Genomic DNA, 12,392 nt, shown 5'->3' with positions numbered 1-12,392 from the left:
TGGGCTGAAAAGGTAAAAGTCATTTCAAAGCCTTTTACTGCCAAACTTCCAGTTGCTGCCAGAATTAACAGAAAACCACACCTTCCCTCTAATAGGACAATTTTACTGTAAACAAAGTATGCTTCTATATTGCAAGATGTATCTTATTTCCATTCTATTGATTGCCGACACTCACCTCCTCTCATTTACCTCAAAGAAGCATCAGGAGCACCAATGACAGGATGCCCTGTCATTGGTGCTCCGCATGACACTGTCTCCTCAGGCAAACAAGACACTTTGGTCTTCATCCATAACAATAGGCTAATGAGCTAGCTGAGACTTTAAGGTACGGCCACACGATTGAAAATCTTTTATATCTCCATCGTTCTTAAAAGGTTTTCCCTTCACACGGCCTCGGCTCAAGAAATATCTGCGTTCACACGAAACCAGTGAAACCAGCTAAACGCGGTAATACACATGGATGTGGTGCTGTTACTGCCACAGAAAAACACCAACAACGGAGAAGAAGAGACAGGGACATGCTTTGTATAATCATAATACAAACAAAGATTCTTGCCAAATATGGCGACTTTCCAGATTCTTATCCATCTTATAGAGAAATATGTCAACTGTTATTGGAGAGTTTTTTGGTGTTTTGCAGACTCTGATGCACAAATCACTCTGCAATTACTGTCCTCACTGAGCAGCAGGCGCTGCTGTGAGCCCCTTCCCCGTACCAAAGCACTCACAGACGGTCTTGTCTGGCTAGATTTAACCATTTTTCACACCTTCTTAGCAACTCTATTTATAAAAAGCTGCTAGCGACCAATTTAGCAACTTATTCAGACCATCACGGAAAAGGGAGAAATATATAAATGGAGTGTGGACTGGTGACTGGAGAGGTGCCAGTTTATCTCCTGGGCACTGCCATGGTGCTGTTGAGCAAGGCACTGAACCCCCAACTGCTCGGGGTGCCGGTCACTGGCAGCCCCCTCGCTCTAACATCTCTCACGCTGCGGGGGTTAAGGTTGGAGGTGGGGTGATGACGGCATCGTTTAACAAAGTATACGGTTTCGCCATCCAGACGACAACGTCACGGGGGGGGGGCGTTTTCAAACCTTCCCACTCTGGGGCGCTGATAACGCCGTCTGTGTGTGGATGGTCGACCAAAAGTTGTGCGGTAACAATAAAATGCGTCTTCGTGTGGATGGGCCCTTACTGCACTTTGACCACATTGCCTTTTTAAATTTGCGATACATCTTTAGAAGTTGTCTTTTGAGGAGCTACAGTAAAGTGACCAACCGAGGATTTCCATTTTTAAAAAATGCTAAAAGCCATGTTTTTTATGCGCATTTCAAAGTATCACATTAGAAAGGCTGTATGAAAATGGCATATGGAAATACTTTTGGCAAATAAACTGCACATTTAAACCACATGACTGATCATCTGTATCAGTGGTCTGCGCCTTCCCCGATACTTCCATAAAGTGTCTTTGTCTCCTGACAATATGAAACATGGCAACTGACATGAAAGAACAATAAAAACTGACAAAGTACGCTCTTGCTTCTTTATTTGTTCCAAACCAGTTGACGGAAACCTAATTTGCATTTCTCTTTTGAGACAATTCAACCATTTTCTTTAAACTGGCTTGACAATTTAATGGAAAGCTGACTACAGTCTGTAAAAGTAATTAGCCTATTTGGGTAATATTCAGGGAAATAAGTGTATCCACTGGCTGGCAACAATTTGGCCATGTTGGAATTCTTAAAATGTGATCCTTTAGTCCTCCTTTAAGGACAACTTTTATCTCTATTATTCACAGTAGAGGGTTACTAGGGCAGGACAGTTTCCGCTGCACACCAATATTTCAAACCTAAAGAGCTTATTTGATACAAAAACTGTGTGTTGAATCTACTCAGATCAATCTCTGCTCTTGCTGTCCACTGCACTATCTTCATACTCATATTTGGCTATGTAGTGGGCGGTAATCCAGCTCCCACCATCCTGTCACGTTCCTCTCTTCCCTGCATTGCTCCGTGACAGTTCTACTGCACTAGCTTTCTAGGGCAGGACGCGTTCTGCTCTGGATGCTTTCCAACTGTTTTTGTAGAGTGGGGGACCCAGCCTCCTGCAGTGTTTTATTCCGATATAAGACAGGTACAGGGGGAGATACAGAAGAGAGCAGCAAGAGGATTTGCACTGCCAACCTGCAGTCAAAGAGTGTACAGACAACACTGCAGTCTAGCGACCTGGCCACCAGGACACAAACTTGCTCTGAGACTGGAGATTTCTAGTTTTTCCATTGACCGCACAAAGATACCTTCTGCACGTCATGACTCTGTCTCTAAGCTGCACTCTTCCTTTCCTTTTGTCCCACTTATCAGGGCCAAGTGAGGAAATCCAGTTAAGCATATACAGTAGCCTCACAGTTTTACACCTGTTTACATCATTCTTCATGTTTTAAACACAAGCGAGCATCGTGTCTTACACTGGAGTGTTTCCAATTGTCACACTGAGCTGCTTCCCTCACCACTCCTTCGGCCTGCTGTTCAACCTCAGGGAGCGAATGATCTCTTGACACCACAATATGGTGAGCTCTGATGTCACGCTCAAGCGGAAACCTTGTAATTAGATTCTGGTGATTTGAATGTTGAATTAAATAATAAGTCTTTATGATGCTGTGTGAGTTAAGAAAATCTATAGGCTGTTGCTTAAAGTTATCATGTTCTCCCCCATGTCTGTGTGGGTTCTCTCTAGGTTCTCCGGCTTCCTCCCACAGTCCAAAGACGTGCACATGTTAGGTCAATTAATGACTCTAAAATTGCCTGTAGGTGTGAATGTGAGTGTGAATGGTTGTCTGTCTCTGTTTGTCTCTATGTGCGATAGACTGACGTCCTGTCCAGGGTTTACCCCTCCTCAGACCCGATGTCAGCTGGGATTGGCTCCAGCGACCCCAATAGGTCCGAGCGGTTGAAGATGGATGGATGGATGGATGGGTTTCTACTAGAACATGCTTTAATATCTTGCACCTGTTTTGGTCTTGTGCCTTGTTGGACTTGGCTATTGAGAACTGGTCAAGTGTTTTCTGGCTGCTGATTCGAGATCAGTTCTACAGAATGTTGCCTAAATTATCTGCATTGATTAGTTTGATGTTATAAGATTAATTAGTCTTGTTTATAAATCCATCCTAACCCCTTAATCACTATTTTAGCATTGGAAAGACACTTTGCCTATTGTGATCTTGAACAGGAGTCATTACTTGATCTTCCCTGCCTTTGGACTTGGTCTTGGACTTGACTTGTACTTGATTAATTTGGTCATGACTACAGCCCTGCTCCATTTTAGTGCTTGTCTCTTTAAGACCGCCTCCCAAAAAGGCCCAATCTGCTCTGATTGGTCGTTGTTTCTGGGTTACCTGTATCTGTGCTCTCTGCGTCTCTGCACTGTCAGTGCAGCCGGGGAACAAGAGCTGAGGTATGCAAAATGAGTTAAAATTCAACAAGCGAATGTACAGTGGCAATCTGGGGAGTGATGACAGCTTTCACACAAAAGGCTTTACTGTTGTCACAACACATTTTAGGTTGTGTTCTCTCTCCATCAGGACTTCCACTTGAAATGTATTTATTTGGGCTTTTACTACCAACTATATGATGTACTGTATCCAAATGTTATGTGATGTCTTTAAACATGAACAAAGACATTAAAGAATTCTTCACTTCACTTCACTTGTATCATGAAACATGTTTTAAAGGGAACATATGGCTCAATCGCTTTTTAAGGCCCTAAGAGATGAACAAAAATAATGTAATATAACATACATAATAAGCCAAATTGGTGGTGATGGAGTACAGCTGTCATGTGAACACATCTCCTCTATTATTTCAGAATTTTAATGGTGTAAATGCATCTAAATGAGAGTAAATGAGATGACACCTTTTTGGAGGAGAATGTGTTGTTACTTTTCTTCCTACGTAGAAGGAGACAAAGCACCACACACACACACACACACACAACACACACACACACACACACACACACACACACACACACACACACACACACACACACACACACACACACACACACACGGACACACACACACGTATGTCACCACATTAGTGAATGGGCATTTTAAAAAATATACAGTATAATGATGATATTCAGGTCATCATGAATGACAGTCATTCTGCAAAACTATCACTGCTCCTTCACAATTCCAAAATGCGTTCACTATCTTCGGGTTGTTTATGCAGCCTTTTGGTTGCTGCTGTCAAAAACTTGATTGTAAGGGTTGTCATTGTTAGGATTTTCCCTTTAAACAGGAGTGAAGTATATTACAGGAAGTAGCTGTAAAGCCACACTCCTAAAAACTTGCCTCGGATCATTTGCCTCGTTAAGGTCCACTTGTTTTAAACCCTAACTTCCCAGTTTATAACACAGGCTTATAATCAACCTGAGATACTCCAAAAAAAACAAGTCTGCTCTAATTAGTCAGTGATTGGTCTTCCACGTCTACTCTCTTAGCGTCTTTGCACTGTCACTACAGCCGGGGAATGACTATAACGGAACTGTGGCTGCACTTTTCACCTCTACACTGTGTAGTAGTGACATCACAAATCAGAAGTCCTGACAGCTCGTTTAAAGACAGTTTCTGAATACAGGTGTCACAGTTAGACGTTGATGCAAAATTATGTGGTGAAATGTCTTAGAGAAGGAGAAGGACTATACTTTTTTAGATTTAGATTTTATTTGTGCACCTGCGCCTCCGTGCCTGTTTGGAGATGTGTGACGTACTTTGAAAAGCCTATAAAGTCAGCAAGCTATTCAGTTCGTAAGGCCACTACATAGCATGCTGTAAATCCCTGAGTCAGTCAGTCATTCAGCCTTTTAGTCAGTCAGTCTTCTCACTGCATGAAGCCATGACGCTGTGATGCCTTTACGCATTGCAGCAGTACACACCTCCCTCTGTCTGGGACTTCAGAGGTCCTCTACGGGTTGATGGACACACACACACACACACACACACACACACCCACACATACACACAAAATTACATGCAATCCCTCCGCCTCCTTCCCCTCCCTTTGCCTCCTCCTTCCCCTCTCTCAGAGCCTCTGGGGACCTCAGAGTGCAGCAGGGATGATGGACAGCAGACTAATATCCAAAGCGGATGACTCCTCCCCTCTGACTCCACAGTAGCCTGACAGAGGCCACCGTGCCCTTCAGATGGAGGAATATGACCCACTACAGTATAGAGGAAACATCAGCAAAGATACAGCTCAAAAGCACGAGCAAAAAGAAGAAAGGAATATCCTGTGAAATCATTAATATTTTAATCTGTGCTTTAAAATATGAATACTGCGTGTCTGCATTTGAGACAGAGAAATCTGACATGTTATGGTCATGCAGTCAGTCAAGGCATTGCATCACACTTTGTTAACCTCAAAATGCACTGATTCAATGAATTGAGTTTCAGTTTGATTAAACACAGAGAGGATTAAACAGTCAACTGTCAAACAGGGAGGACTTAAAGAGCACTACTACTTACATCACATACATTTTAAATGTATTTTGTAAAATTACATTTACAGACCAAGAATCTCAGAAAAACACTTTTGGTTAAATAATCGTGCAGATCTGCCTTCAGCAACACACAGAAGTTGATGTATGACTCATTTGTGCTATTTTGGGAGAGTAACTGTAGAAACTTGCTTGGGTCTGCAAGGGGATAGGGCGAGAGCAGGAACGCAATAAGGTTTACCAAGCAGGCTCTTCTTGTTAAGTGTAATTCATGTATTGCTAAATTAGACCCTCAAAATGTCAGCAAGAATTAATGGCGTCCTACAGTTGACGCCCTTAAGAACACATAAAATCTATACTCCTGTTACAACCCTGTATCTACACTTTGGGTCACACCTAAACAGAACATGTGGAATTCATTGAGCATGGTCAGTTTAACCCTGTCAGCTAGGTTTCAAGGACATCTGTGAAGTGATCTTCACAAGTGAAGCAGCGAAGATCAATGACACTCGTCACACTTGTGCTGTGTTCATCCAGTCGGCTGTATAAAGGGTTTATTCAAGGAGATAACTTAACAATTATTTACTAGTGTAAAATAACAAATTATAAAAAGACAACAAAATGCAACATGTGTAGAGAATTATGTGAAAGACTGGGCAGCAGCAAAATTGCAGGTTAGATAATAGCATACATTTTTAAATGATGAATAGAAAACAGTCAAAATACATGGGGCACAGATGTACCTGCCACACAGACTCTGTCTTTGTAGCGGTATGTCTTCATGTCTGTATGTCTGTAATTCTGTTCTATTCTTATTTCTAACTCTGCTCTGGTTCTAACAGGCTCCATGCTATCACAGTTACTGTCACGCCCACTGCCATCATCCCAAGACATTTTGTAAAGGATGTTTTCGGTTCCCACTGCATATGGTTCATCCTCTGAATAATCTTTCTTGGGTTCTATCATTTTACTCCAGACAATTCAGAGCTTCAAAGGGACTGTGTCCCCATGGCATTCAGCTGACATTCTGCTGGCTCGCATATTATATATCACAATGAATGAGATTTGATACAGTATAGTTGATGCTTCATGAATCAGAGGTGGTTTAGGGACTGTGAGGTGGGACCGCTGGCTCTTTGTCCTTTATGTACAGAGTCGACTGCTACATGAGAGACTGTAATGATGAAGCTCATACATGAGCCACACATTCCAGGCTTCTTTTATCCTCTGTTTAAGGGAAAATCAGATTTATTGGCTGACAACATAAGCACACTGATGTTCCAATAGAGAAAATATGTCTGATCTTATGCGGCTAATGGCAGGTAACTATGAATAAAAGCATTCAAAAGGATCTTAAGGATAAGGAAAAGGATTTCACAAGGCCATTCACTGAGGATCTACTGATGCAGACACCTAAATCGCTGCCTTTTCGCTACATCCTGCCTCGAGAAATGGCACAGCGGCACTAAGTTGCTGTCCTGAGACATAAATCCACCTTTCATTTGAGTGCAGTGGCGCAGAGAAGCAGAAGTTCAGCATCTAGTACTGTGCTGTATTTCAATATGAGCTCCTCTTTGTCCCGGGGCAATAGCTTCAGCAGATCAGCTGCAGGTTAAGTATTTCTACAATGGCCTTATGAACATAGAGACACACATGAGTGGTTCTGTCCTAATTTAAAGGTCCCATATTGCAAAAGTAAGATCTCTTTTCTGATAACAAAGCATGTTGAGTTGCTATATAGATACTGTGAAAATATCGAAACACTCAATCCACAGAGAAATGCACACAGCCCTTATACAGAAACTTTGCGTTTAAACGAGCCGGACTTCTGTACAGTTGTGATGTTACAACTAGACAGGTAGAAAGTGGCTGCTACGGTGCTGTTACAGTCATTCACCGAGTACAATAAGAAGTTCAGAGAAGCTGAGAGAGCAGGCGGGAAGACCCAGAACACTGACCAATCAGACTGGGATTTTTCTGGAGGTGGTCTTAAAGACACACTAAAACAGAGCTTTTCAGAAAGAGGCTGAATACAGGTATATTCAGACAGTGTGTGTTGTTTTTGAACATTAAAGCATGTAAACATGTTCTAGTAGAAACCCAAAATAACCTAAAACTTGAAAATTAGCATTATATGGGACCTTTAAGAGCAAAGTAAAGGGTGTAGTTGTTGATAGTTACAATGAAGAATAACTGTGTGTCATAATTTATCAACCATTACATTTACTATTACATCATTAGTAATTTCTCATGTGTATTTTAAGTGCACTGCTGACCACCATACTGTGTTTATACTTTTGTTGCCTTTGACTAAAAGTTCACAGTTTTAAAACCATCCTTGCTGTAAATTCTAATATTTCAAATATGTTAGAGAACATGTATATACCATACACCTTAAAATATTCAAAATGACGACATGTTTTTTTTTTTTGTAGAGCCCTAGATTATACAGCACTACAGCTTTGTTTTCATGTGACAGCAGTGCTATGTTAATTTGCCCTTTTTTGAATGGCATGAATTCCCAGAGGAGCTCTGTCACACATATTTTGGTATAAAATGCTAATCCAGTTTTCCAATGGGATTCACTGTCTGTGTGCGTAATAGTTGCTTCAGCATCACTGATTAAGTGTCACTGTGTGTTCTAGTAGCTCAGGCGTAGATTGGAATGTTTTGCTAGTTTGGCACATATTTACAGTGACACACGTCACATTCTGACATGTAGACAACTGGAAAGTACAATTATTTGAATTCCTGTTTAGACTAACAAGAACAACATGCACATATCACGTTAAACAAAAAGACAGAAGAGTACAGTGTGCCAGATTACCACCTGGCCGTTTGGATATGGCACTTTTTAAAGTGCAAGTGTCCACAGAAGCCCAAAGTGAAATGCTGTTAAAACCATATATATATATATAACCAATATCTTATGATACCACAAACATTGGGCTCCTGGATAAAAATCCACTTCAACCTCCTCCCTACTTTGTACACAGACATGACAAAAATGTAATTCTGATACCTAAAATAATAATGATTGGGAATGCAGTTTAGTTGTTTGGTAATGAGGAGAAGAGGAGAGATACAGAGGAGAATATTTTTTTGGTCACACTCAGTCTTGAAACAATAGTAACGTGGATATAGGTCAAGAACAATTGTGGTCAACTTCTGACCATAAACCAAGAGACTATAAATCATAAGCACATAAAAAAAATACAAGCTACACTATAGTGATGGTGGAGATTTGTGTGTATTTGTGTGTGTGAGCATGCACTCTGCTGTTGTTTCCAAGCATTTCTAGGCCATGGATGGATGCTTGTGCCAGAGTGTGTTGACTGGACACAGCCTCCTGTGTCTTGATTAATTGATGGGAGATATAGCAGTTTAAGCTCCCCTTGGTCCTCTTTATGCTCTCTGCCTCACCATGTGTGGAAAGTGTTGCAACGTTACTATGAAGGAAAAACGCAAGGACATTAGAAGCACTTTCAGGGGCATGAGGCTTATTTTAGAGCTGACGGCTTAGTCGAGAAGCAAGGTTAGGTTTAAGTGATATCACATTCTTTCAGCAATTACACTTATGAAATACATCTTTGGAATGAAACATTTTTTGTCGTCAGTGGTGTGTGTGTGTGTGTGTGTGTGTGTGTGTGTGTGTGTGTGTGTGTGTGTGTGTGTGTGTGTGTGTGTGTGTGTGTGTGTGTGTGTGTGACAGCTATGTGTGATGACTAATATAAAGAGTGCTGCTTACAGTCTTTGCCTGTTGGCTGAAGGGCGTACTTTTCTCCGGCAGATGGCTATGTGTAAAATGCCTTCTGGTGGCCCCTGATTGGTTGACGTCACATGATGAAAATAACTGGATCTGGGGCGGAAAACCAATAAATGTTGCCTTATTATTCTTTAGAATGGATTATAACTGTAAAAAAATGATCTTGGGTGGGTTGACATAATGTTGACCTAGTTTGTAATAGTGACTTTTCTTTCTTGTTTTTCCAGTATTCATATTTACTTCTGGCTAAAAATGATGTCTTTGGACCAACCTGGCAACACTGCTACTAGCTAGAAGGCTAGATGACCAGACTCGTCGGCTTCGGGTCAGAATCAGACCAGGAGCTACAGCAGAAGTTAAGACATAAGTCTGTAGTAAGATTCTACAATTTGTGAATTTGGGCATTTTTCATAAACCTAAAAATAGGGTTATTGTCCACTGATGGTCTATGGATACCTCCGTGCTGGACACTGCATTCTGTGCCAGGCAAACACGGCTCACAGCGCTTTGGATAGCTGAGGATAATAGCAGGCAGATGGGTGTCAGATCTGTGCAGACTCTGCACTGCAGAGCACCAGAATTAAAACACATCACAGTCATATGTATCCTCTATCTGCTTTTTGCTCTGTTTAGCTGGATGTGTAACTATGTAATTGCATGATACCATAAAATCTTTTCAAAAGCTTATTTTTCAAGATTTTTCTGGACTTTTTATGCCTTTATTTGGTAGTACAACTGAAGGTTGATAAGAAGTTATTTTCCATCACCATAACTGGTTCTGAAAACATTTTACTCATTAATTGAGTTGTTAATAACTGGAGATAGTACACGACCACACAGACTGAACAACCTCCAGCATGTTTCCCAACAATTCATTGTATATCAATATGACTGATAAAAATGCCAGACAAAACTGTGGAAAAAAACCCCTTACATTTACAAAATAAATGAAATGTAAATAAAAAATGTTGACAACAGGTGATACATGCATTAAGGGGAGACAATGAGGAAAATCTAATACTGACTTCTGTGTGTAGCTGTAGCATCACATTAGTGCTGCTGCAGTTTTCTTCAGCTTGCCAAGAAAATGTTTTCAAGGGACTGCTGAGCGGACATCATACCAAAGTTAGATCCCTGGTCTGTCTTAGATTAACCTGCCAGAAAAATGAACACTGTCTCATCATCACTCATCTTCAACCGCTTATCCGGGGTCGGGTTGCGGGAGCAGCAGCTCTAGCAGAGGACCCCAAACTTTCCTTTCCTGGGCCACATTAACCAGCTCTAACTGGGGGATCCTGAGGTGTCCCCAGGCAAGTGTGGATATAATCCCTCAACCTAGTTCGGGGTCTTCCCTGAGGCTTCCTCCCAGCTCGACATACCTGAAGCACCTCCATAGGGAGGCTACCAGCGAACCACCTCAACTGGCTCTTTTCAATGTAAAGGAGCAGTGTTCCTTATAGATGGCTGAGCTTCTCACCCGATGTTTAAAGGGGATTCCTGCCACCCTCCTGGCATACCCACGACTTTGTTCTTTTGGTCATGACCCAGCTTTCATGACCATAGGTTAGGGTAGGAACGAAGATTGACCAGTAGATCGAGTGATTTGCCTTCCGCCTCAGCTCTCTTTTCATGTAAACGGTGCAGTTAAGCAAATGCAATACAACACCCGCTGCTCTGATTCTCTGGCCAAACACATGCTCCATCATCCCATCCCCTCAGATCCAGAGGTACTTGAACTCCTTCACTTGGGGTAGGGACTCATTCCCTACTGGCAGTCAACAATCCACCGATTTCCTGCTGAGAGCCTTGGCCTCAGATTTATAGGTGCTGATCTTCATCCCAGCCACTAACTGTGAACTGATCCATTGGTGATGGTCAATCACCGATTATGCCAATAGGACCACATCATCTGCAAAATGCAGACATGAGATCCCCAGCCCACCGAACTGCAACCCCTCCCTACTACGCCACGATATCTTGTCCATGAAAATCACAAACAGGATTGGTGACAAAGCTCAAAGGAGGCCAACCCCCATCTGGAAAATATCCGACTTACTGCCGAGTATCCGGACACAGCTCTTGCTTTGAGTGTACAGAGATTGGATGGCCCTGACAAGTGACCCCTTCACCCAATAATCCTGTAGCACCTCCCACAGTATCTCCCAGGGGACCCGGCCATGTGCCTTCTTCAAACCTTAAAACACATGTAGGCCTGATGGGCATACCCCCAGGCCCCCTCCAGGATCTTTGCAAGAGTGAAGAGCTGGTCCGTTGTTCCTCTTCCAGGACAGATTCCGCATTGTTCCTCTTCAATCTGAGGTTCGACTTTAGGATAAACCCTCCTTTCCAGCACCTTGGAGTAGAATTTACCAGGGAGGCTGAGTAGTATGATACTCCTGTAATTGGCACACACCCTCTGGTCCCCCTTTTGAACAGGGGAACCACCACCCCGGTCTGCAGTTTTAGCACTGTCCCAGACTCCAGAGATGTGTGACACAAGAGATGTGTCAACCAAGACAGCCCCTCACCACTCAAAGCTTTCAGCATTTCTGGATGAATCTCATCAATCATTGGGGCTTTGCCACTGTAGAGTTTGACTACCTCAGCGACTTCCGCCAGAGATACTGAGGATGATCCCCCATCAGCCTCCAGGTCTGCCTGTACAATAGAAGGCGTGCTAGTTGGATTCAAGAGTTCCTCAAAGTGCTCCTTACATGGCCCGATTACCTCATCAGTTGAGGTTACTAGCGTCCCGTCCTTACTGTAAACAGCTTGGAGGATCCGCCATTTCCCTGTCCTGAGGTGCCGAATTGTTTTCCAGAAGCACACCTTGGTGCTGCCCGAATGTCCTTCTCCTTCTCCTCTTGCCTCTAACACAGCAGAGGCTGCAGCCCTTCGGGCCTGTCAGTGTCTTGCCACCAACTCTGGAGTTCTCCGGGATAACATAATCCGGAAGGACTTCAGTCGGACAGCTTCCCTGTGTGTCCACAATGGTGGAGGGTTACTGCCCCTTGAGGCACCTAAGACCTTAAGGCCACAGCTTCAGCAATGGAAGCTTTGAGCATTGCCCACGCGGGGTCAATGCCCCCAACCTCTACAGGGATGCCAGAAAAACTCAGGAAGTTAA

Source organism: Echiichthys vipera, assembly GCF_963691815.1.
Source record: "Echiichthys vipera genome assembly, chromosome: 2".
Lineage (NCBI taxonomy): Eukaryota > Metazoa > Chordata > Actinopteri > Perciformes > Trachinidae > Echiichthys > Echiichthys vipera.
The sequence above is the reverse complement of the archived record's forward strand: the minus strand, read 5'-3'. Positions refer to the sequence as shown.